At 46.8% G+C, this 23,272-nt stretch overlaps 1 protein-coding gene across 6 annotated transcripts in view; it reads right to left on the reverse strand.

The window, feature by feature from the left end:
• LOC142566701 (cytochrome P450 3A4-like) overlaps positions 1 to 22,902 on the reverse strand; it is a 139,034-nt gene extending 116,132 nt beyond the window's left edge. For 2 of the 6 annotated variants that reach the window (XM_075677539.1, XM_075677535.1), the window contains exons 1-2: positions 22,673 to 22,899; positions 4,110 to 4,163 (exon numbers count right to left, since the gene is read on the reverse strand). The gene's annotated coding sequence lies outside the window, so the exon portion shown is untranslated. Of the gene's footprint in view, positions 1 to 4,109; positions 4,179 to 22,672 lie in introns of all 6 variants that reach the window. The other 4 variants (XM_075677536.1, XM_075677537.1, XM_075677534.1 and 1 more) reach the window with 4 other exon arrangements.
• Positions 22,903 to 23,272: the final 370 nt, after the last annotated feature.

The following is a 23,272-nucleotide window of genomic DNA, read 5'->3' on the forward strand; positions in this document are numbered from 1 at the left end:
AGGTAAGTCCAACAGAGCATGCGCAACAACAGCATCACTAATTACAGAGTATGAAAAAAACAAGTTATTGCATCTATCGTAACCAATCTAAAAAGGCAAATTCTTTTTCAAGCGCACCGACACGAGCGTGTGTGCAAAGTCTTTAGGTATGTGGACCATTTCTTAGTACTTTGAGAGCTTTTACCTAATGACACTCTGCCGGCAGCAGTAGACGATGTATTGACTTCTTTTAAAGCTTCTTCACGTACTCTTAATTAAACTCATGAAATTCTTAGCAATCATTCTATTAGGTTCCTAGAACTGCAACAAACATTCTTTGATGACGGGCGTTTATACTGGATGTTTTCACCTAGGGGCAAGAAAGCTGTTTTACCATTTGGTTCTGCACATTCGAAGATTGTAAAAAAAAGGGATTGCAATGAATTGTTTCCACAATGCACTGGAAATAAGCTGTCACCACAGTAAGTGTAGTGTTTTCTGCCCCTAACAAGCTTTCAGGTCAGTGCTCGCGCATTTATTGAGGCAGGGCAAGGAACAATGTTTGCATAACGCAGCATGAAAAACGCCTTACGGTATGTGTCGCAGGAGTTGTGTATAAGTTCCCTCTCACATGCGAAAGAGCTTACATAGGCTAAACCGGTCGATGTATTATGGACCGCCTGCGTGGGCAGGACTTCCCCCTGGGGTCTCATAACGGTGCAAACTCGCTTCGCCATTGCAATGAATGTGGCTGTTACCCTTTGTTCAGCAATGTAACGATTCTTGGTAGGAGCAAAGGCAAAGAAGAGCGAGAAATCCTGGAAGCGTACTACATCAGTTTATTAGGTGACGGCTGCATTAGTACAACCTTGGTGCGCTTACTTGAAAATGAAGCTTAGAACGACAGAAAGCTGAGCTAGTTGGTAAGGGTTCATTATGCAAAAAAGAGGTGAGGCGTGCAGACAGGACACAAGAGTAGAGAAGTGGACAACACGAACGCCGACTATCAACTGAAGGGAGCACTGAGGCGAAAAAAAAGAAGACACAAAACTCATCTGCGCAAGCTCAGGAATGGTATCACCACGTGTCAGTCTGGTACATGTGCCGGTCTACGTGAGAGATAACTGTTAGGGCACTTAATCTCTTCCTTACGCAAAGTAATCGAAGGCTGACTCACGCATGCACTTCCACCATTATAGATATGCCATGCCTCTACCAAAACACGCGTATCTTCATTCTTATGCCTGTACAATATCGCGCATTCATCTAACTTTGAAGTGCAGTTTCTTTCTGTATTTCTTTTTTCGCCTGAGTGCTCCCTTCAGTTGATAGTCGGCGTTTGTGTTGTCCACTTCTCTACTCTTGTGTCCTGTCTGCACGCTTCACCTCTTTTTTCCATCTTGAAATGGAATTTGCCTTTTTAGGTCCGTTACGATAGATGCAATAACTTGAATTTTCATGCTCTATGATTAGTGATGCTGTTGTCGCGCATGCTCTACTGGCCTTGCTGCGACTACGCTGTTTCTAATAAAGCTCAGTTGATAGTCCAGTCGTCGTGTTGTGAACCTCTCTTCTTGTCCTTTGTGTCTTGTGACTGGTTTTTCCTTGTCTTTTTTCTTTGGTAATGAAGTTGCCCGAAAAAAAGCGAGACAGTCACCTACTTATCTACTGCCAATAGCTGGTATGAGGCAACGAATGCTTCACATTAAAACAGACAAAAAGCTCCCAGGCTGAATATCGTACACATGCAGCCTAAGAGTGACACTCTGCCGAGCGTAATGCGGAAGAGGCTTATGCTCCTGCATGGAGCAAGCTGTTTTCTGTCCATTTTTCTTATTAGATTTACACTTCAATTAAACACTGCATTTAACTTCTCATACGCTGTCTCTGACTTCACCGTCCGTCTGCTTGTTATGGTCGCAGCTAACAAAAAAATCAAGCCCCTCGCTAAACCTTATTCTTTTCACTCTTAGGAAATTGGGAAGATTAGGAACAAAAATAAATTAGGAGTGGCCATCCGCGTTATTTTTCTGTTGTCCAAGTTACAGCTGGAAATGCTCTATCATTGCAAGAAAGATGTGCCGTCCGTTGGGTATCTATACAAAAAGTCAGAGTGTCACATGCTGCCATCGGATCTGCGAGCATATTGACACGTGAACTTGTTTATCTTTATCGGGTGACCATGTTTCACTGCCTAACAAATGCTATCGCACAGCGCCGGACGCGCCTATATGTATCGGAAGGTTCTGGAATGTTATCGATGGTTCCATCCGCTGTCTGTCACGGAAGCTTGTGTAATCTGATCGCATATATGCGCGACGCGAGCGGTGCAGAACTTTGTGGAAGACACGCGGGTCCCAGCGATTACTGTGGAACATTCGACGACTGATGTATAAAACTTGATGCGCCTGACCAGCTGATCAGCTTTCCGAAGATGGCCGACTGTGTTCGTCGCTATCGTTGTGCTTTAAGTGTAACATGCTTTTGAGGGCACAAGTCCACCCATTAAAGATTTAGTTTCGCCATTTACACTTTCTCTACTGTGTTCGTCACAGTTAGAGTCACTGGAAAAAATTTCAGAGTACCGCATTCGTTTGCCCCGCGCCGCCGACGCGTTCATTGGCCCAACCGTACCACGTGACTTCGGGGCGCCATATACCTTCCAAGCGCCGGGAGGGCCGGCTGAATTATAGCACAGACAGCGCAGGTTCCCTACATTGTTTTTATGTTCCGATTGTCGCGCTCGCGTTTGACTGCAAGGAAATCATGCCTGGCTGCTGCGCCTTCGGATGCAGCAACCGAACTGAGTCTGGAAAGATTTTTCCCTAGATTCCGACCGGGAAAAATGACCGAGAGCGTCGTTCTGCGAGGTCACACAGAATCAGCCGCGAGAACCTCAAGCCTACAAAAAACACGCGAGTGTGCGAGGTATAAGTACACCTTGCTTGTGCTTTTCGGCACTGTTTTAGATTATATTTAAGCGAAGTGCGCACGGTGTTAGCGATGCTGCGAAAATAGGAGTTCATGGCAGGGATCGTTCGCGTCTTGCACGCTTGACGCGGGTACACGTGTACGCGTTTATTGCTCAATACACGCGGTTATTCCGTGGTCGTGGCACGTGAAGGCACACTTGTCGCGCGGGAATTCCGCGTCCCCACGTGCGCCAGGTATTCGCATGATTTCTCTGCGCACGTGAGCGCGCTCTCGCCTCGAGTCACTCGACCCATATGACACTTGTTTTTCGTAGACTGTGACGATCGCAGTCAATAAATACATGGTCAGTGCGAGGCCCATGATACATCCTTTTTTCAACTTATCCTTTGCTCATTTATACATACGCATTTCGAGCTTAAAACCAATGGCCAGGTGATATGCACAACACGTGCTTTAAATTTTAAGCTTGTAAGTCGAGCACATCCAATGAACTGAAGTCAGCATACATATTATGTTTTATGTTGAAATGCTACGGTGCATACCCAAATAATGTTGTGCTTGATGAATAACAAGAAATACAAAACAACAAAACAACCATTAGCTTTAGTTTGACTCTGTCACTATGCATGTTACATAAACCTCTCTAAAAGCACAAGAATGTTATACATCGCCTACGTAACTTAGAAAAAACAGTACTGCGTCACCAGCGGGCGTTCCTACTTTTCTTTCTTACACAGGCAGCAATTCTTGGTAGCCTAATAAAACAGTCATAAATAAGTTGAGAAGAGTAGCCGCTCATAGGAGGGGGGGGGGGAGGAACGCACTGGACAACCGCGTTCATAAATCGAAATGTAGCAAACTCTCGCTCATTATCAGTGCGCAGAAGTACATATACGTTGCTGTAATCACGCAAATGTCTCATATTGGCCTTCCACAAGATTTAGTGCGCAAAATGGTAATCGAAGTTGGTTTTTACGCCTGCTGGGCACAGATCGTCTTATGCGATCACGGGCACACGCAAGTCGCAGTGTGTCGTGCGTATACGGCGGACGAAGTCGCCCGGCAGAATCGAGAATTATGCAAAATAGAAGTGAGGCGTGCAGAGAGGGCACAAGAGTAGAGAAGTGGACAACACGAACGCCGACTATCAACTGAAGGGAACACTGAGGTGAAAAAAGAAAAGACACAAAACTCACCTGCGCATGCTCAGGAATGGTAACACCACGTGTCAATCGGGTACACGTGCCGGTCTACGTGAGAGATAACTGTTAAGGCACTTAATCACTTTCTTATGTAAAGTAATCGAAGGCTGACTCACGCACGCACTTCCACCATTATACATATGCCATGACTCTACCATAAGACGCGTATCTTCATTCTTATGCCTGTACAATATCGCGCATTCATCTAACTCTGGCGTGCAGTTACAATCTCGGCAATGTAGCGACAGATTAGAAGGCGATCCACCGGTTAACGACCTTTTATGTTCTATTAGCCTCTGATTGATACACCGTCCCGTTTGCCCTACGTAGAACTGGCCACAGCTAAGGGGAACTTTATAAACCACACCCATACGACAGTCAGTAAAACTGTTGTTCTTATTGTGCTTCACTGAACAGATATCTGTTCGTTTTTTGCCTTTTACCCACTCCTTTCTATTCTGCACGGCAGCGCATATATTACCTAGCTTATTGGGAGCAGTGAAAGCAACATTAACATCATATCTACTAGCAACTTTTTTAAGCCTGTGCGACACTGAATGAATATACGGATTAGCCACTACTCTTTTTTTTTTGCTATTACTTCTTTCTGTAATCACGGCCGTCCCTCTCGAAAACGACTTGTGTAGGCGCTCATCCACAGAGGCCACCGCTACACTAGAATAACCTGCTTCTAATAGGCGCCGGACCTGCGCATTAAAACTGGCGCTCATTTTGTGCATGCAGGATCTGGTGAGGGAAGACTTAAGGCGCGACATAGCAATTCCGTTTTTTATTAATTTAGAATGCTTGGATTGAAAGTTTAGCAACGGCTTCGAAGATCTTGGGGAGTACTGCCAACAAACATGATTTTGTTCGAAGATCAAGGAAATGTCAAGAAAGTGAATTATGCGTCGCTGAGGAAATTCCTCGGTAAACTTTAATAGTCCCCCATAAAGTTTAAATTGCTCACTTACTGAGGTAGCAGCGGAATCGAATTCTTCCCTATTGCAGAAAATCAGGTAATCATCAACGTAACGAAATACCTTGATAACGCTATCACCTATGGCTTTCTCTAAGCAGTTGTCAACCTTACTCAGGTAAAAGTTGCTAAGAGCAGGGGCAACCTTTGAGCCAATACAAATGCATGATTTCTGCAGAAAAACGCCATCTTTCCACCCAATCAGCGTCGACTTCAAGTACATTGAAAGAATTTCTAGAAAAGCTCCCGTAGAAACACCGCATCTGTCAATAAAAGCCGACTCTTGCACTTGCTGTTTAATGCACTCATTTACGGAATTTAGCAACAAGTCATGCGGCAAGGAATAATACAGGAAAAAAAGTACTGTGTCACCTTAGAAAAATATATCGAACATCGGATATCAAAGACCTACATTATTCCTTGCCGCATGACGGGTTGCTAAATTCCGTAAATGAGTGCTTTAAAGAACAAGTGCAAGAGTCGGTTCTAGCAATGAACACGATCGACGTGCAAAACAACCACCTGCTGCATTACTTCGCACAAAATAACATTTTATTTTCGTTCTTAGCAACCATTATCTCCGGGCACAAAGTAGTTGTACTTCAGTAAACACTCAACCCGATGTGTCACCGAATATCAAGCTCTTCCAACACGGCGGCCTTCCCGCCACGCAGTCGGCTTGGAAGGTATATGGCGGTGGACGCTCAGTGTTGCCATTCAAATCCCGACCTTTGCGGTACCCTGAATTTTTTTCAAGTGATTTTAGTCAGAGGCACTACCACGTGACATCTGGTGGAAGTGACAGAGCGTTCATGTACCGAACGCCCCCGCGAAGCCGCGATGCAATCCCGAAACCCGGTGACAACACTAACGACGCCAAGGACCGGCGAGCCGGCCGTAGGCAGCAAGGACTGCTACCTGAACACGGACCTCTTCCCAAAAAGAGCAGAGGGATCAAGCGCAAGTCAGCAACCCAAATGGCTGCCCCAGCATCTCCCATTCTGCTGCAACAACATCAGGACCCACCAAGCTTCCATGGATCATCATTTGTAGACCTATAAACCGACAATCTTGTGGCATGAAAGACAATCTTGTGGACATCATTAGGGAATGTGCAATAGAAGTCGGTAGTAAATCCGTCAGGCAGGATACCAGTAAACTATCGCAGGAGACGAAAGATCTGATCAAGAAACGCCAATGTCTGAAAGCCTCTAATCCTACAGCTAGAATAGAACAGCCCATTCTTATTCTTCTGATTATTTCAGTCTCATGATCCGGATCCGCAGTCACTTCCTGTCCTAAGGAGATGTATTCCCTTACCACTTCCAGTGCCTCGGTACCTATCGTAGACTGCTGTTCTCTTCCGAGACTGTTAAACATTACTTTCGTTTTCTGCAAATTAATTTTTAGACCCAACCTTCTGCTTTGCTTGTCCAGGTCAGGGAGCATGCATTGAAGTTGGTCCCCTCAGTTACTAAGCAAAGCAATATCATCCGCGAATCGCAAGTTATTAAGGTATTCTCCATCAACTCTTATCCCTAATTCTTTCTAATCCAGGTCTCTGAATACCTCCTGTAAAGCAGGTATGAATAGCATTGGAGAGATCGTATCTCCCTGTCGGACGCCCTTTTTATTGGGATTTTGTTGCTTTCTTTATGGAGGACTACGTTGGCTGTGGAGCCGCTATAGATATCCTTCAGTATTTTTACCTATGGCTCGTCCACACCCTGATTCCGTAATGCCTCCATGACTGCTGAGGTTTCGACGGAATCAAAAGCTTTCTCGTAATCAATGATAGCTATATATAAAGGTAGGTTAAATTCCACACATTTCTCTATCACCTGATTCATAGTGTGAATACGGTCTATTGTTGAGCAGCCTTTACGGAGTCCTGCCTGGTCCTTTGGTTGACAGAAGTCTAAGGTGTTGATTCTATTTGCGATAACCTTAGTGAATACTTTTTAGGCAACGGACAATAAGCTGATCGGTCTATAATTTTTCAAGTCTTTGGCGTCCCCTTTCTTATGGATTAGTATTATGTTAGCGTTCTTCCAAGATTCCGGTACGCTCGAGGTTATGAGGCACTGCGTATACAGGGTGGCCAGTTTTTCTAGCACAATCTGCCCACAATCTGTTGTTACCTGATCCTCCCCAGCTGCCTTCCCCGTTTGCATAGCTCCCAAGGCTTTTTTTACTTCTTCCGACGTTACCTGTGGGATTTCAAGTTGCTCTAGACTATTCTCTGCTCCATATCGTCGTGGGTGCCACTGGTACTCCATAAATTTCTATAGAACTTCCCAGCCACTTCAGCTATCTTATACATATTAGTAATGCTGTTGACGGCTTTGTCTCGTAACGCGTACATTTGATTCTTGCCTATTCCTAGTTTCTTCTTCGCTGGTTTTAGGCTTCCTTCGTTGCTGAGAGCATGTTCAATTCTATCCATATTACACTTCCTTATGTAAGCTGTCTTACGCTTGTTGATTAACTGCCAGTTCAATTCTAGCTGTAGGGTTAGAGGCTTTCAGACATTGGCCTTTCTTGATCCGATCTTTCGTCTGCTGCGATAGCTTACTGACATCCTGTCTAACGGATTTACTACCGACTTCTATTGCACATTCCTTAATGATGCCCGAAAAGATTGTCGTTCATATCTTCATCATTAAGATCATCTTCCTGAGTTAAGGCCGAATATCTGTTTTGTAGCTTGATCCGGAATTCCTCTATTTTCCCTTTTAGCCCTAACTAATTGATCGGCTTCTTATGTACCAGTTTCATCCGTTCCCTCCTCAAGTCTAGGCTAATTCGAGATCTTACCGTCGTATGCTCACTGCCGCACACCTTGTCGAGCATGCCCACAACTTGTATGGTGCTAGGGTTAGCACAAAGTATGAAGTCTATTTCATTTCTGGTCTCAACATTCAGGCTCCTCCACGTCTACTTTCAGTTATCCCGCTTGCGGAAGAAGGTATTCATCATCCGCAAATAATTCCGTTCTGCGAACTCTACTAATAACTCTCCCCTACTATTTCTAGAACCTATGCCTTATACCCCCACCGACTTGTCTCCAGCCTGCTTCTTGCCTACCCTGGCATTGAAGTCGCCCATCAGCATAGTGTATTTTGCTTTGAATTTGCGCATCGCCGATTCTACGTCTTCATGGAAGCTTTCGGCTTCCTGGTCATCATGACTGGATGTAGGCGCGTAGACCTGTACAGCCTTCATTTTGTACCTCTTATTAAGTTTCACAACAAGACCTGCCATCCTCTTGTTAATGCTATAGAAGTCCTGTATGTTACCAGCTGTATTCTTATTAATCAGGAATCCGACTCCTAGTTCTCGTCTCTCCGCTAAGCCCCGGTAGCACAGGACGAGACCGCTTTGTAGCACTGTATATGTTTCATTTCTCCGCCTAACCTCACTAATCCATATTATATCTCATTTATTGACCGCTAAGTTGTCCAATAGCACTGCTAGACTCGCGTCACTAGATAACGTTCTAGCATTAAACGTTGCCAGGTTGGTTCCAATAGCCGCCTGTCCGAATCCAGAGATTGTTAGCACCCTCTGCTTCGTCACAGGTCTGGCTGCCGTCGTGGGCAGTTGCATCGCAGATGCTGGGGACTGAGGGCAGGGGTTTGTGTTCTGTATTCATATAGGAGGTTCTGGCCATGTACTTCACCATTGTGGCCTTACTTCGCCTTAGAAGACGCCGCCACAGCGTGCTTTGAGAACCGGGAGTCGACCTCGACGACGTGGAACCTATTGCGTAATCGCTTCCTGCGGAGATTTACGAGCGTCGTGCGCGAGGAAAGGACCGAAGCTATGCGAGAAGCCCGGGTACAACTACGCAGCGAAAACATAGCAATCTTCATCGAGAAGCTTAGGCGCCTGTTCTGATACGCCACCCGGAAATGTCCGTGGAGCATAAGCTTCGCCAACTGACGCGTGGCGTCAAGCAAAAACGTTTCGCAGGAATGATAAGAAATCCACCAAAGACAATCGAAGAGTATCTTCTCGAGGCCAGCACCGAGAAACCTCTAGAAATGCTGAACCGACAATTCAACCACTGTGCAGCCCAGAATTATGACGAGGTTCAATCATCTGGCACCGACGACCTAAGCAAGACCATCCGAGCGATCGTGCGACAGGAACATCAGGATGAGTTAAGGCATGGCGCCAATGACAAGGACTGAAGAAAGACTCAAATGACAGGAACGGGGCCACTCACAACTAAGTTTATTTCCGCAACAAGCCTGCCTTATTTACGTCAATCAAGCCGAATCACACACGAAACGTTGAAAGTACAACACAGCAGTCCATCGACTACTCAGAAATCATATCTGGCACAAAAGATGTGTCGTTTGTGTCTTTCTTCCGTCCGTGTCTTTTGCGCCTTGCTTTTACTCATTCAAGCATGAACCAACTAGTCCAAGCAAGAGTTTTACTACAGGCTCATCAGAGGATGTTCCCAAGATCCCAGCCTCAGGTTGACTCGATCGCGGACGCCGTGAGAGAAACAATCCAGCGGTCATTTGAACTTCCCCAAGGCAAGCCGGAATCGCCACAGGCCCAGCCTGAAGCGATGACCAATGCCGCGGTCGCCCGCCGTTAAATTAAACCTCCGCGCTTGCGCCAGGGCGCTCTAATGGCGCAGTTTCGCCGCCCGCAGCCACGACCGCCAGCTCGTCCACCCGTCGTCCAGGAAAACTGCCAGTGGAAAACAGACGTCTGGCGCGCTCCTGACCACCGTCCTCTCTACTACCACTGCGGAGAAGCGGGTCACGTCTACCGAAAATTCCCATACCTGGAGATGGCACTGCGAGGGTTTGCATTTAACGCGCCGCGACCACTGCTTCGTGAACGACCTCGCAATATCGCCGACTACCTCGCCGCTACTGAGTGGAGCCCTCGACAACCGTCCCGTTCTCCGTCACCATGCCGCTATCTGTAGCCGCAATGACGACCATACACTGGCATAGCCCGTGGCCAGTCTGCGAGTCCATATCCGGAAAACTAAAAGCAGCAAGTGATTGGAGCTGCTGTTCGTCGAACTGTTGAAGATCCTCCGCCGCCGATGAAGAAGCCGAAAAGACGATCTCGACGCTGTATCAACGAGACGCCGACATCCTGACGAAGCCATACAATCAAGCATGCACCGACGAAAGACGACTTCACGACGTGACGTTCCAGCTTCAGTTTAACACAACGCAGTCGTGATCCGACGCCACGACCTAACAGCAACGCAAGAAAAAAAAACACCGTACTCGACGTGCTTCTGGACGGCCACGCAGTCACCGCCTTAGAGGACACAGGAGCCGACTACTCCTTCATAAGTTGATCCATCGCTGCCCAGTTAAAGAAAGTTAAGACTGCATGTGAAGGCCCTCAAATTCGGACCGCTGGAGGACACTTAATAAAGCCCACTAAAATCTGCACCGCAAGAATTACAGTTCAAGACCGGACCTACCCTGCTACCATCGTTGTCCTCCAATAGTGTTCACGAGACATCATTCTCGGCATGGACCTCCTGAACCAACACGGCGAAATCATCGACCTGAAGTCAAAGTCGATAACGGTGTCAAAAGATCAAGCGATACCGCCGGAGACCTGCCGTAGTCACCGTGCCTTGAGAGTGCTCGACGATCAAGCCAACATCCCGCCCCCCTCCAGCATTGTCATTTCCGTCGACACCAAAACACCTGCAAACGTAGAAGGCGTCATCGAGGGTGACCAACGTCTACTACTCGAGCATGAAATTTGTGTCTCGAGAGGGATCGCTCCACTGCACGGAGGAAAAGCGAAAGTGTTGCTGACAAACTTCTGCCAGGAGTTCAAGAACATCAACGAGGGCACGACGATGGCATACATCGAGGAAATTCTGGAAACCAGCAATGCGTTTGTCGTCTACGAATTTGCCACCTCTACCCCGACGACCGTAGTCTTCGAACCAGACTTCGACATAAAGCCAAGTCTCCACATGATTAAGTAGCAACAGTTCCGAATTCTGCTTCGACCATGCAAACACTGCTTTTCGAAGTCATCGAGGATTCGACAAACACCAGTCGCAAAGCATCGCATAATAACCGAAGAGTGCGCTCGGCCACTCCGCCGGAGCCCTTACCGAGTAACGACGCGAGAACATGAAGCTATAAGACAGGTCGACGCGACCGCATCATCCAGCCGTCTAAAAGCCCGTGGGAATCCCCTGTTGTCTTAGTGAAGAAAAAGGACGGAATCCAACGTTTTTGCGTCGATTATCGTCGACTGAAGATCACTAAGAAGGACGTATACCCCTCCCATAGATAAATGACGCATTGCATTGGTTCTGCAACGCTAAATATTTCTCGTTGATGGATCTCAAATCTGGCTACTGTCAAATAGAAGTCGAAGAGAGAGATCGCGAAAAGAACGGCTTCATCACGGCAGACGGCCGCTACGAGTTCGAGGTCATGTCATTCCAGCGCGTCGTGGACACGGTGTTAGCAGGGTTGAAGTGGCAGACCTGTCTTGTTTACTTGAATGACGTCGTCGTCGTCTTCGCAGGAAATTTTAACGATCACCTTATGCGGTTTGTGACAGTACTACAGACCATCAAGTCATCACTGCTCGCTCTGAAGTCGCAAAAGTGCCGCTTCACCTACGATGAGCTTCTGTTCCTGGGCCACGCCCACAGCAAATCTAGAGTCCGCCCCAACCCACAGAAGACAGCCGCCATCGCAAAGTTCCAGCAGTCCATCGACAATTTTGACTCAATGCTTTCTACTACCCCGGACATAGTTTTCTCCTTAAATTCTCTTCCTGGGATGAGGGATCATTCATCGCTGCAGTTTGATTAAAACACGCTTTTTTTACACAAAGAAGGTTAAGACAGTTCGCGATTACTCCAAAGATGATATTTCCGCAATTACACAAGAAATGGAGCGTTTTATAGATGCAATGATGCCCGATTTCGATCAACGAACACGTGAACAAAATCGGTGCTTTTATAAGTGCTAACTGTTATTACTAATTCGAAAATATGTTTCCAAACGAAAAGTACACTGTAATCCCCAGTAGTCTTTGTTTACGGCCGTCTTGCGCCGTCTTCGGAACAAGAAAAAGCGGTTATTTCGTTCCGCAAAAGAAATCAAACGACCCGATTCGTTGGCCCGAATACCACCGCATTAACCATGAATATTGTAGCGCCATTTACCAGGCTAAGCAAACCTTTTTCAACATTACATTACCATCATAATTAATTGTCAACCCAGGTAAATTCTGGAATGTTGTTCGTGGTAATGCACCAGCCACGATACAATTGTCCCAATCTAACACTCCTGTTCAAAGTGATCAGTGTTGCACAATTTTTAATAATGTTTTTGCTTTCTTTTTTCATGACGCTGCACCTATGATTTCGCCACCTTCAACAAAAATTTATGACACCCCAATGTATTCAATTCTTATAGACTGGGTTGGCATTAGAAAACTAATCGGTAATTTGAAAATATCTTCGTCTGCGGGTTCAGATGAAATTAATTCAAGAATACTCAAGTGTACTGAACTCTATTCATCAATTATTCTTTCTAGGATATTCCAACATTCATTACACTGCTCATCATTGCCAAGCGACTGGAAGGTGGGGAAGGTGGTTCCTGTTCACAAATCAGGTAGCACACATTATCCCGAAAACTACCGCCCCATATCCCTAACCAGCATTCTCTGTAAGATTCTGGATCATATTATATATTCCCACATAGTTTAGTTGAGACGAATTATTTTTTTAACAACAGTCAGCATGGCTTTAGAAAATCGCTTTCTTGCGAAACGCAGCTAGCTTGCTTTACTTACGACCTCTTTTCTAACACCGACTTAGGATTTGACACCGATTGCATCTTTATCGATTTTGCTAAAGCCTTCGTAACCGTATCCCATAACCTACTAATCCATAAGTTTAGTATTCTTAACATTGACCCGCTAGTACTGGACTTGGTTGAAAACTTTCTTGCTAATAGAACACAATACGTAACCGCGAACAATTAGTCGTCTGCGCCCATCGCGGTAACGTTAGGCGTGCCGCAAGGGTCGGTTCTCGGTCCTCTATTTTTTTCTAATCTATATTAATAATCTTGCTCCCTGTGTTAAATTTTTAACTGTTAGGCTTTTTGCTGATGACTGCGTTATATATCATAAAATTACTGACCTCAATGATTCTCGTGAACTTCAAGACCGCATTAATAACGTTTTGTTGCGGTGTAAGAAGTGGTCTATGAAGCTTAACTTAAGCAAATGTAAATGCATGCGCGTATTGTGATACGCGCATGCATGCCTAGCAATACTACTAATCTGCGTACATATTTCCCCAATAATAGCCCTCTCTCAGTTGTCTCAGCGTACAAATACCTTGGACTAAACATCACCAGCAACATTTCCTGGCACATGCATGTCGACATTATATGTAGCGATGCCAATCGCATGTTGGGCAATTTGCACCGAAACTTCTCATCTGCACCATCGTCACTGAAGCTAACTCTCTACAAAACATTAGTTCTTTCCAAACTAGAACACGCATGCGCCATTTGGTACCCGGCTAACATTACACTCATAAACAGCATAGAAACCACTCAAAATCGTGCAGCGCGTTTCATCGTATCAAACTAATACCGATATGCTAGCGTTACCTCAATGAAAACGACACTTGCCAGCACTTTCTTTCCGTCGTAGATGCTTCCGCCTTTCGCTCTTCCATAAAATCTACCACCGCAACCCTTTGTTGTACAACAGCTTATCACCCAACCGTCATACATATCATCTCGCTGTGACCACAGTTTCAAAGTTGGTGTGCAGTCTTCAATTACTAAACTTTGAAGTAATGCATTCATCCCTAGCCCAAGAAAAGATTGTATCCACCTTCCAGGCACCGTTGCAGCCATCCTGGATACCGACACCTTCAAAACCAGCATTCATGAAACACCACGTTGAATATGTCTTTGTATCTTGCACAATTTTTGTTATGTTCAGCCACTCCTTTCGGTAATGCCTTCGGGCCTTGAAAGTATCTTAACTAAATAAATAAAAAGAGGGCAGTCTGTAGGTTCCTTGGTATGTGTGCCTACTATAGGCGCTTTTTGAAGGGCTGTTCACGCAACGCTGAGCCGTTGACACATCTAACAAAATATGATGTCAAGTTCAAGTGCGAGACGCTGCAAGCCGCGCATTTGAAGAGCTCAAACGAAGCATGCAGTCGCCACTGACATTTGCGCACTTTGACAAGTACGCCGATACGGAAATCCATACGCCAGTAGCCTAGGCCTCCCTGCCATTCTAGTCCAGAGGAAAAATGGACTTGAACGGGTGATAGCTTACGCTAGCCGGTCGCTGTCAAAAGCGGAAAGCTATTATTGTATGACCGAAACGGAATGCCTCGCCATCGTTTGTGCTATAGCAAAATTCCGCCCTTACCTATATGGCAGGCCATACGAAGTCGTCAGCGACCATCACGCGTTGTGTTAGCTAGCGAATTTAGCGGATCCGTCAGGACGGCTGGCGCAGTGGAGACTCAGACTACAAGAATACGACAACACTGTAACCTACAAGTCCGGACGAAAACACTGTGATGCCGATTGCCTATCACGCGCCCTCATTGACCCGCCCCGCAAAATGACGAGGATGACGACGCCTTCTTTGGAATAATAAGCGGGGAAGACTTCGCTAAACAGCGAAGAGCAGACCCGGTGCTCAAAAACGTCGTCGAGTATTTGGAAGAGCACACCGACGTTCTCCCAAGGGCATTTAAGCGAGGATTGTCTTCGTTCTCGCTTCAAAACAACCAACTAGTAAAGAACTTCTTACTAGTTTGCTCCAATCACCTTGTTGTTCCTTTAGCGCTGCGTCCAGAAGTAATGCACCCCTGCATGACGATCCGACCGCTGTCACCTCGAATTCTCCTGAACGCTATCGAGGATACAGGAAGCTATTCCTGGCCGCGCCTGATCGCCGACGTTGTCCGTTACGTCAAGACGTGGCGAAACTGTGAGCGATGCAAGACACCACCGACCAGGCCAGCGGGATTATTACCGCCGATTGAGCCTCCTTGCCGACCATTTCAGCCGATCGGGATGGATTTGTTGGGACCCTTACCGACGTCAACAACCAGAAATAAGTGGATCGTCGTGGCAACGGACTACCTCACCCGCTTCGCTGAAACAAAAGTTCTGCCGAAAGGTACCGCAGCCGAAGTGACGAAATTCTTCGTCGAGAACATCCTACTGCGACATGGTGCCCCAGAAGTCCTCATCACCGACAGAGGAATGGCCTTTACAGCGGAGCTCACCCAAGCCATTCAGCAGTACAGTCAGACAAGACACAGGAGGACAACTGGCTACCCCCCACAGAGGAATGGGCTTACGGAGCGCCTGAATAAGACCTGAGGTTAAACAGCGCGAATAAAACAAGGACACGAGCGAACAAATACCACAGACAGGCGCTGACTGGCAACTGGAAATTTTTTTAAAGTTCGCTAGCCATTGGGAGTTTACCTATTTTAGCATAGGGATGCGTTCACTAGCCGCAAAATATCTGCAAATCAGCAGCATCCTAATCGTTCATCCAAAAAAGCTTTTTCTTTCCCGACAAGGCAATAGAGGGAGCACTTACACATTTATCCCCTTCCTTTCTATTGTAGTACGCCTCTATTATTTCCTTTTCCCTCTTCCCTTTTCCTTTACCTATGAATATATGGGAGTGCAGTGACACTTGTTGCAATGTCCTGCTAAATGACTCCCATAGCCATTCTTTAGGTTATTGCTGTTCTGACGAGCTCTTTCATTGAAACACTGTCCCGTTTCACCTGTATAAGTTTTTCCACAGCTCAGCGGTATCTGATAGATAACGTTGCGCCTGAAGTCGGTGAAACGGGATTGATGATTTGTGGTGCACAGGGGCCTTTCGCGCGTTTTCATACGATTACATATCGAGGACAGCTTGCACGGGGCACTGAAAAGCATACTAATATTACGTCCATTGGAAACTTTCCTTAGATTGCCTGACAACTTGTGCAACTATGGCACCACGTGCGCTCGTCTCTTGTCTTTATTCTTTTCTTTTTGTGATATTTCGGAACTTATTCTTTCCTTTTTCTGCAAGATGGCTTCGCATACTGAAGTGATCACAGAACTGGGAAAGCCTGCATCCTGTAGTCGGGCTATCTGATATAAAATACTTTAACCGCACTAATGCTCCCACGACTTATTCAGTGCTGCCTTAATGCACGTGGTTGCTATGTGTCTCTTAATCAATTCAGAATGTGCGCTGTCGTAGAGCACCACGGTTTTCTTTGGTCTGCGATGATATCCCCAGCATACATGCTCATACAAAGAAAAACAGACAATAATATCGAGAAACTGAATGCGGTGGTTAATTGGCAATTCATATGTGAACTTAAGTCATCCCGATGAGTTAATGAACAAGTCCAAAATTTCTTAGACCGCGCCACGAAATTTAATACAGGTAACTTTCTTCATAACAATTAAGTAGTCGTCAACGTATCTAAACACTCGCGTTACAGGCATGTCCGCCAACTTAGTAGAAAAAACATTGTCAACCGAGGATAACAAAAATGTCACATAAAATGGGGGCTATGGCTGATCCTCTACAGATGCCAGTGCGTTGGATGTAGAACTGGCTATCATAATAGCAGTTGAAGGAAGATAAAAATCTTAAAGCGTTAAAATATTGTCGCCTTTGACAGCTCCAGAATTCTGAAGATGGACTTCTCCAAAATCTTATATCCTATCGCGTACAGCGCACATCAAAGCATCGCGCGGCACCGAATAATATAAGTCCTCTACATCTATTGAAAATGCGGTTAGAGCAGTCCCCTGGTCTTCATTTATCGCCAAGGTAATTTCTTCAGAGCTTCTTACCAGAAAAGGGTCAGTTATCTGCAACTTCTTCAGATGGCCTTGCAGAACTTTTCGTACATCACATTGCGATGACGTCTTCTCGGAGACAATAACCCTAAAAGGGTATTCAGGCTTGTGGGTTTTGCAGGTGAAGAAAACTTCAAGGAACTGCATCTCCGCTTTGTTCACAAGCTGTCGTAACGCGTCCAGGTGCAAGTCTTTGAGTAGCTTCAGGGCAGACCTCTTTTGCTTTTTCGGTTCAAAAGGAACAGCTTTGAAATTCTTCATAATAGCTTGCTTGCATATTTAGTTCACAAGGTTTTTAGGCCAGAACGACAAAACCGCCTTCGTTATCTGCCTGTAGTACAAGTGCATTATTCTTTAGGTTCGTTACAATTATTTTGATGGGTGGCATACCTGATTTTCCACATTGTGCGTGGTATAGAACGCAGTTCACAGCTACACTGACAACTCGTTCACGCTCTTGATCCTCAGCTCTGTCTCCCATGCTTCTACCCACGGCTAGGAGCTGTGGAGCAGTAAGCTTTGGCTCAAAACTGTATTTCGGGGGCCTTTTTCCAGGCTCCTCCTAAGTTGGTCTGGAATTGTAGCCTCCCTAAGCGTGGCGACTACGTTGGCACAGGTGATCCTAGCGCACGGCTTCGGTGAAAAGGTCCTGGTGCGTTGCCACAGAAACTCTGTAGATTGTCCGGCACGTCTCTTGCACTCGCGCACCGTTCGGTCCTTTTGGCAGGGGTCTTTTTTTTTCTTCAACAAATGCTTTCAGCCAATCATTGTATAGTCGTATTTGGCACAATTTTTCAGACTTCAGTCATTTGCACATACTTTTTGCGTGTCCCCAAGAAGGTTCTACGAAACCAAAAAGGCCTATGATTTCAGGTAGCGTGATGCGTCTTCTCCGGTAGTAGTAGCCCAAGGAACTTGATTGGCAAGCAGTTATGGCGATGAGGTTGACACATACGTATGCTGGGTTTTGCAAGGTTGGGGATGAGAGGAAGGAGCCCACTGTAGAACAAATCTGCATTAGTAGGATCTTGATGAGGGCTACTAAGAAGATCCTACTAATGCAAATTTCTTCTACAATGGGCTCCTTCCTCTCATCACCAGCCTTGCAAGACCCAGCATACGTATCCCCGGAGGTAACACTGAAGTGATGCTAACCAAACTTCAGCCAGGAGTTCAAGCACAGCAACAAGGGCACGACAGTCGCGTACATAGAGGAAATTCTAGAAACCAGCAATGCGTTTGTTCTCTCGGATTCTGGCGTATCTACCGCGACGACCATAGTTCCCGAACCAGATTCGACATCAATGCAAATCTTCCCATGATCAAGCAGCAACAGCTCAGAACTCTTCTCCCACGACACAAAGACTGCTTTGGGACGTCATCGACGATTCAGCGAACACCAGTCACAAAGTATCGCATAATAACTGAAGAGTACGCTCGACCACTCCGCCAGAGCCCTTACCGAGTTTCGACGCGAGAACGTGAAGGTATTAGGCAAGAAGTCGACGAAATGCTACGCTACGACATCATCCAGCCGTCGAAAAGCCCGTGGGCAACTCCTGTAGTCATGGTGAAGAAAGAGGACGGAACCCTACGTTTCTGCGTCGATTATCGTCGACTCAACAAGATCACGAAAAAGGACGTATACCCCCTCCCACGGATAGACGACGCAATTAAAAATTAAATTATGGGGCTTTACGTGCCAAAACTACTTTCTCATTATGACGCGCGCCGTAGTGGAGGAATCAAGAAATTTAGACCACCTGGGGATCTTTAACGTGAACCTAAATCTGAGTACACGGGTGTTATCGCATTTCGCCTCCATTGAAATGCGGCCGCCATGGCCGGGATTCAATCTCGCGACCTCGTGCTCAGCAGCCCAATACCATAGCCACTGAGCATCCACGGCGAGTAGACGACGCATTGGCTACTGGGAAATAGAAGTCGACGAAAGAGATGACGAAAAGACCGCCTTCATCACGCCAGACGGCCTCTATGAGTTTAAGGCTATGCCATTTGGTCCGTGCTCGGCGCCTGCAACGTTCCCGCACGCGTTGGACACGGTTTTAGCAGGATTGAAGTGGCAGACCTGTCTTGTTTACTTGGATGACGTCGTCGTCATCGCCGGAAATTTCGACGATCACGGTAGGCGGCTTGCGAAAGTGCTAGAGGCCATCAAGTCATCAGGGCTTACTCTGAAGCCGGAAATGTGCCGCTTCGCTTACGTTGAGCTTCATTATCTAGGCCACGTCATCAGCAAATGTGGTGTCCGCCACGACCAGCGAAAGACAGCTGCCATCAACAAATTTCCGCAGCCCATTGACAAGAAGGCAGTGCGTAGATTCCTTTGCATGTGGGCCTACTACAGGCGCTTTGTCAAGGACTTTTCACGTATTGCTGAGCCGTTGACACATCTGACTAAATGTGATGTTGAGTTCAAGTGAGAAACGCCGCAGGCCGACGCATTTCAAGAACTGAAAAGACGCCTGCAGTCGCCGCCGGTACTTGTGCGCTTCGACGAGGACGTCGATACCGAAATCCACACTGACCTAAGTAGACTAGGCCTCGGTGCCGTCCTAGTCCTGAGGAAATATGGACTTGAACGGGTGATAGCTTACGCTAGCCGGTCGTTGTCAAAAGCGGAAGGCAATTATTCTACGACTGAAAAGGAATGCCTCGCCCTCATTTGGGCTGCAGCAAAATTCCACCCTTACCTATATAGCAGGCCATTCAACGTCGTCAGCGACCATCCCGCGTTTTGTTGGCTAGCTAATTTAAAGGACCCTTCAGCACGGCTGGCGCGGTGCAGCCTCAGACTGCAAGAATTTTACCTCACTGTAATCTACAAGTCCGGAAGAAACACTCTGATGCCGATTGCCATCACGCGCCCCCATTGAACCGCCGCCGCAAGACGACGAGGATGACTATGCCTTCCTTGAAATAATAAGCACGGACTACTTCGTTGAACAGCAACGAGCAGACCCGGAGCTAAAATGCCTCATCGCGTATTTAGAAAGGATTACCGACGTTTTCGCTAGGTCATTTAGGCGCGGATTGTTTTCTTTCACGATTACAAACAAGCTACTGGTGAAGAACTTCTCACCAGTGCGTCGCAACTACCTTCTTGTTGTTCCGTCGGCGCTGCGTCCAGAAGTACGCCTTACATGGCGATCCGACCACTGGGCACCTCGGATTCTCCCAGACGCTATAGATGATACAGGAAAGGTATTACTGGCCGCGCCTGACCACCGACGCCACCCGTTACGTCAAGACATGTCGAGATTGTCAGCGACGCAAGACACCGGCGACAAGTCCAGCGGGATTACTAGAGCCCATCAAGCCTCCTTACCGACCTTTTCAGCAGATCGGGATGGACTTGTTGGGGCCGTTTCCGACGTCAACATCCGGAAATAAGTGCATGGTCGTGGCGACAGATTACCTCACTCGCTTCGCTGAAACTAAAGCTCTACCAAAAGGCAGCGCAGCCGAAGTGGCGAAATTTTTCGTTGAGAACATCCTTCTGCGACATGGTGCCCCAGAAGTGCTCACCGCTGACAGAGGAACGGCCTTTACAGCAGAGCTAACCCAAGCAATTCTACAATACAACCAGACAAGCTATAGGAGGACAACTTCCTACCACCCGCAGAAGAATGGTCTCACGGAGCGTCTGAATCAGACCCTCGCCGACATGCTAGCAATGCATGTCGACGTCGAACACAAGACCTGGGATGCCGTCCAGCCGTACGGTACCTTCGCTTTCAACACGGTGGTGCAAGAAATCACACAGATCACGCCGTTCAAGGAGCTTTACGGCAGGAATCCGGCGACTACTCTCGACGCCATACTGCTGCACGTCGGCCACGAAGAGAATCTTGACGTCGCCACCTATCTCCGGAGTGTCGAAGAAGCCCGACAGCTCGCCCACCTGCGGATCCAGCAGAGGACCAACATCCGACACTACAACCTCCGACGACGCTACGTCGAGTACCATCCCGGCGACCCTGTTTGGGTTTGGACCCCGATACGCCGACGAGGACTCAGTGAGAAACTATTGCGACGCTATTTCGGACCCTACAACGACTGGACCATGTGATTGTGCCCGACGGCATTTCGCATTCACAGCGGCGCCGAGCACGATCTGAAGTGGTCCACGTGGTGCATCTTAAGCCCTTGTACGCATGCGGACGAACTCCCTTATTTTGTTGTTTCTTTGTGACGGGTGTTTTTGTTTATTACTTTCGTTTCTTTGCAGGATTGCGTCGATGCTATTTATGAGGGGGCTATTGACACGCGTACTTGTTTATCCTTTATCCGGCGACCACGTTCCACCGCCTAAAAAATGTTATCGCACAGCGCAGGACGCGCCTGCATGTATCTGAAGTTTCTGGAATGTTATCGATTGTTCCATCCGCTGTCTGTCACCGAAACTTGTGTAATGTGACTGCATGTACGCGCGACGCGAATGGTGTAGAAACTTCGCGGAAGACACGTGGGTCCACGCGATTACTCTGGAACATTCGACGACTGATGTATTAAAGCCGACGTACTTGCCGCGCTGATCAGATTTCGACGACCGCCGACTGCGTTCGCCGCTATCATTGTGCTTTAGGTGTAACTTGCTTATGAGGGCACAAGTTCGCAAAATAAAATTAAATTAAGGAGTTTTACGTGCCGAACCACTATCTGATTATGAGGCACGCTGTAGTGGAATTGTCCGGAAATTTCGACCACTTGGGGTTCTTTAACATGCACCTTAATCTAAGTACCACGGGTGTTTTCGCATTTCGCCCCCATCGAAACGCGGCCGCTGTGGCCGGAATTCAATCGCGTGACCTCGTGCTCAGCAGCCTAACACCATAGCCACTGAGCAACCAGGGCGGGTTAGTTCGTCCAATAAAGATGTAGTTTCGCCTATTTACAGGTTTGCTACTGTGTTCGTCGCAGTCACTACCACGTGACTATATCTTTTAGTGGTGTGAATCAGTAATTTAGTCAAGGCCACTGACGTATGATGAAAAAAAAATGCTCACGGGCAACTTTGTCAAGGAAAGTTCGCTCGCCAAGAAAATTGCCTAACGAAGTTGTTTCCAAGAATTCACATCATTAACGCGACTCTCTGTTCCTGTGCTCTGGACAAAAAGCACAAAATGCGAACAAAACAATAAAGCCCGTCTGAGTTTGAGGACTGGAGCACCGCTATACCTAGTTGGCATGGAATGTACACGCATACTGCCAACGTAAAGTTGTCCTCGTTGACGATAGGCAATGTATGCTTGCACTGGACGCAGCAACAAAGTTACTGACGTTCCATGGGGCGTACAGGTCTTATGCAACATCAGCAGCTTCGTTGCAAAGATGCAAAAGTACACTATAGGCATAAATGAGAACTCACGCACAAGCAATGACAGCGGCTTGAAACTTTCGTTTGAGTTTAATTGCGAAAAAGCAGGGAGCGTGAGGAAAAAGAGGTAAACAAAACATGACAGATATAAATTAATTTCCTTTTGCAATGCGAATTTATGCACACATGTGTGTGCTGAATGCTGGATTACACTTCCAAAATGCAGGAATGTGAGAAATAGTCCAGTTCACTAGACTCTGTATCTAAAATATGGTAGTGCATACGCCAGTGTGATAAGGCAGTGCTCAAAGAAAAAGCTTTTGCTTACCTGAACGCTGAACTTGTTCAGAGCAGAGCAGAATTGACGTGCTTGGCTGCGTGATAAGCTATCTAAAATCGCGAAAGAAGTACCTGGGTGTTCGAAATAATGCGAGTGATTTACATGGTTTCACGGCCTGCAGTAGCAGCGAAGTTGTAGCAGGTCGCACGTCTAGGAAGGGCGACACCGATTTCGTCCCGCGCGCCTTTGGTGAGAGAGCAGAAAAAAAACGAAATTAGATAGTTGAGTTACCATAGCCCTGCTGCCACAAGGCCCCACCGTATCTCTGGAGTGCGGCTTCGTCCTTATCTGGCTGCTGCTCTGCTGACGGCAGCGCGCACTCGCCGCCTACCCTTCAGCGTTGCCAAACACTATGAATGCGTTTTAGGAACACAAAGAGATAGTAAACAAGCCATTTATTGTATTATTTGTTGTTACCGTATAACCAACTTGGAAAATGGTTTCACGGAAGCACTCACAAACGATTTACACGCATTTCATTGAGTTGTAAGCATTTTAGCGGGATGGTTTTAGCGTGGGGCGTTCCACATTTTTTTGGAAGGCTCGATATTGTGTGGCGGATGAACGTGCTCTTTAGCGCTCCGTGGT

Source organism: Dermacentor variabilis, unplaced genomic scaffold (assembly GCF_050947875.1).
Source record: "Dermacentor variabilis isolate Ectoservices unplaced genomic scaffold, ASM5094787v1 scaffold_13, whole genome shotgun sequence".
In the NCBI taxonomy this organism is placed as follows: Eukaryota; Metazoa; Arthropoda; class Arachnida; order Ixodida; family Ixodidae; genus Dermacentor; species Dermacentor variabilis.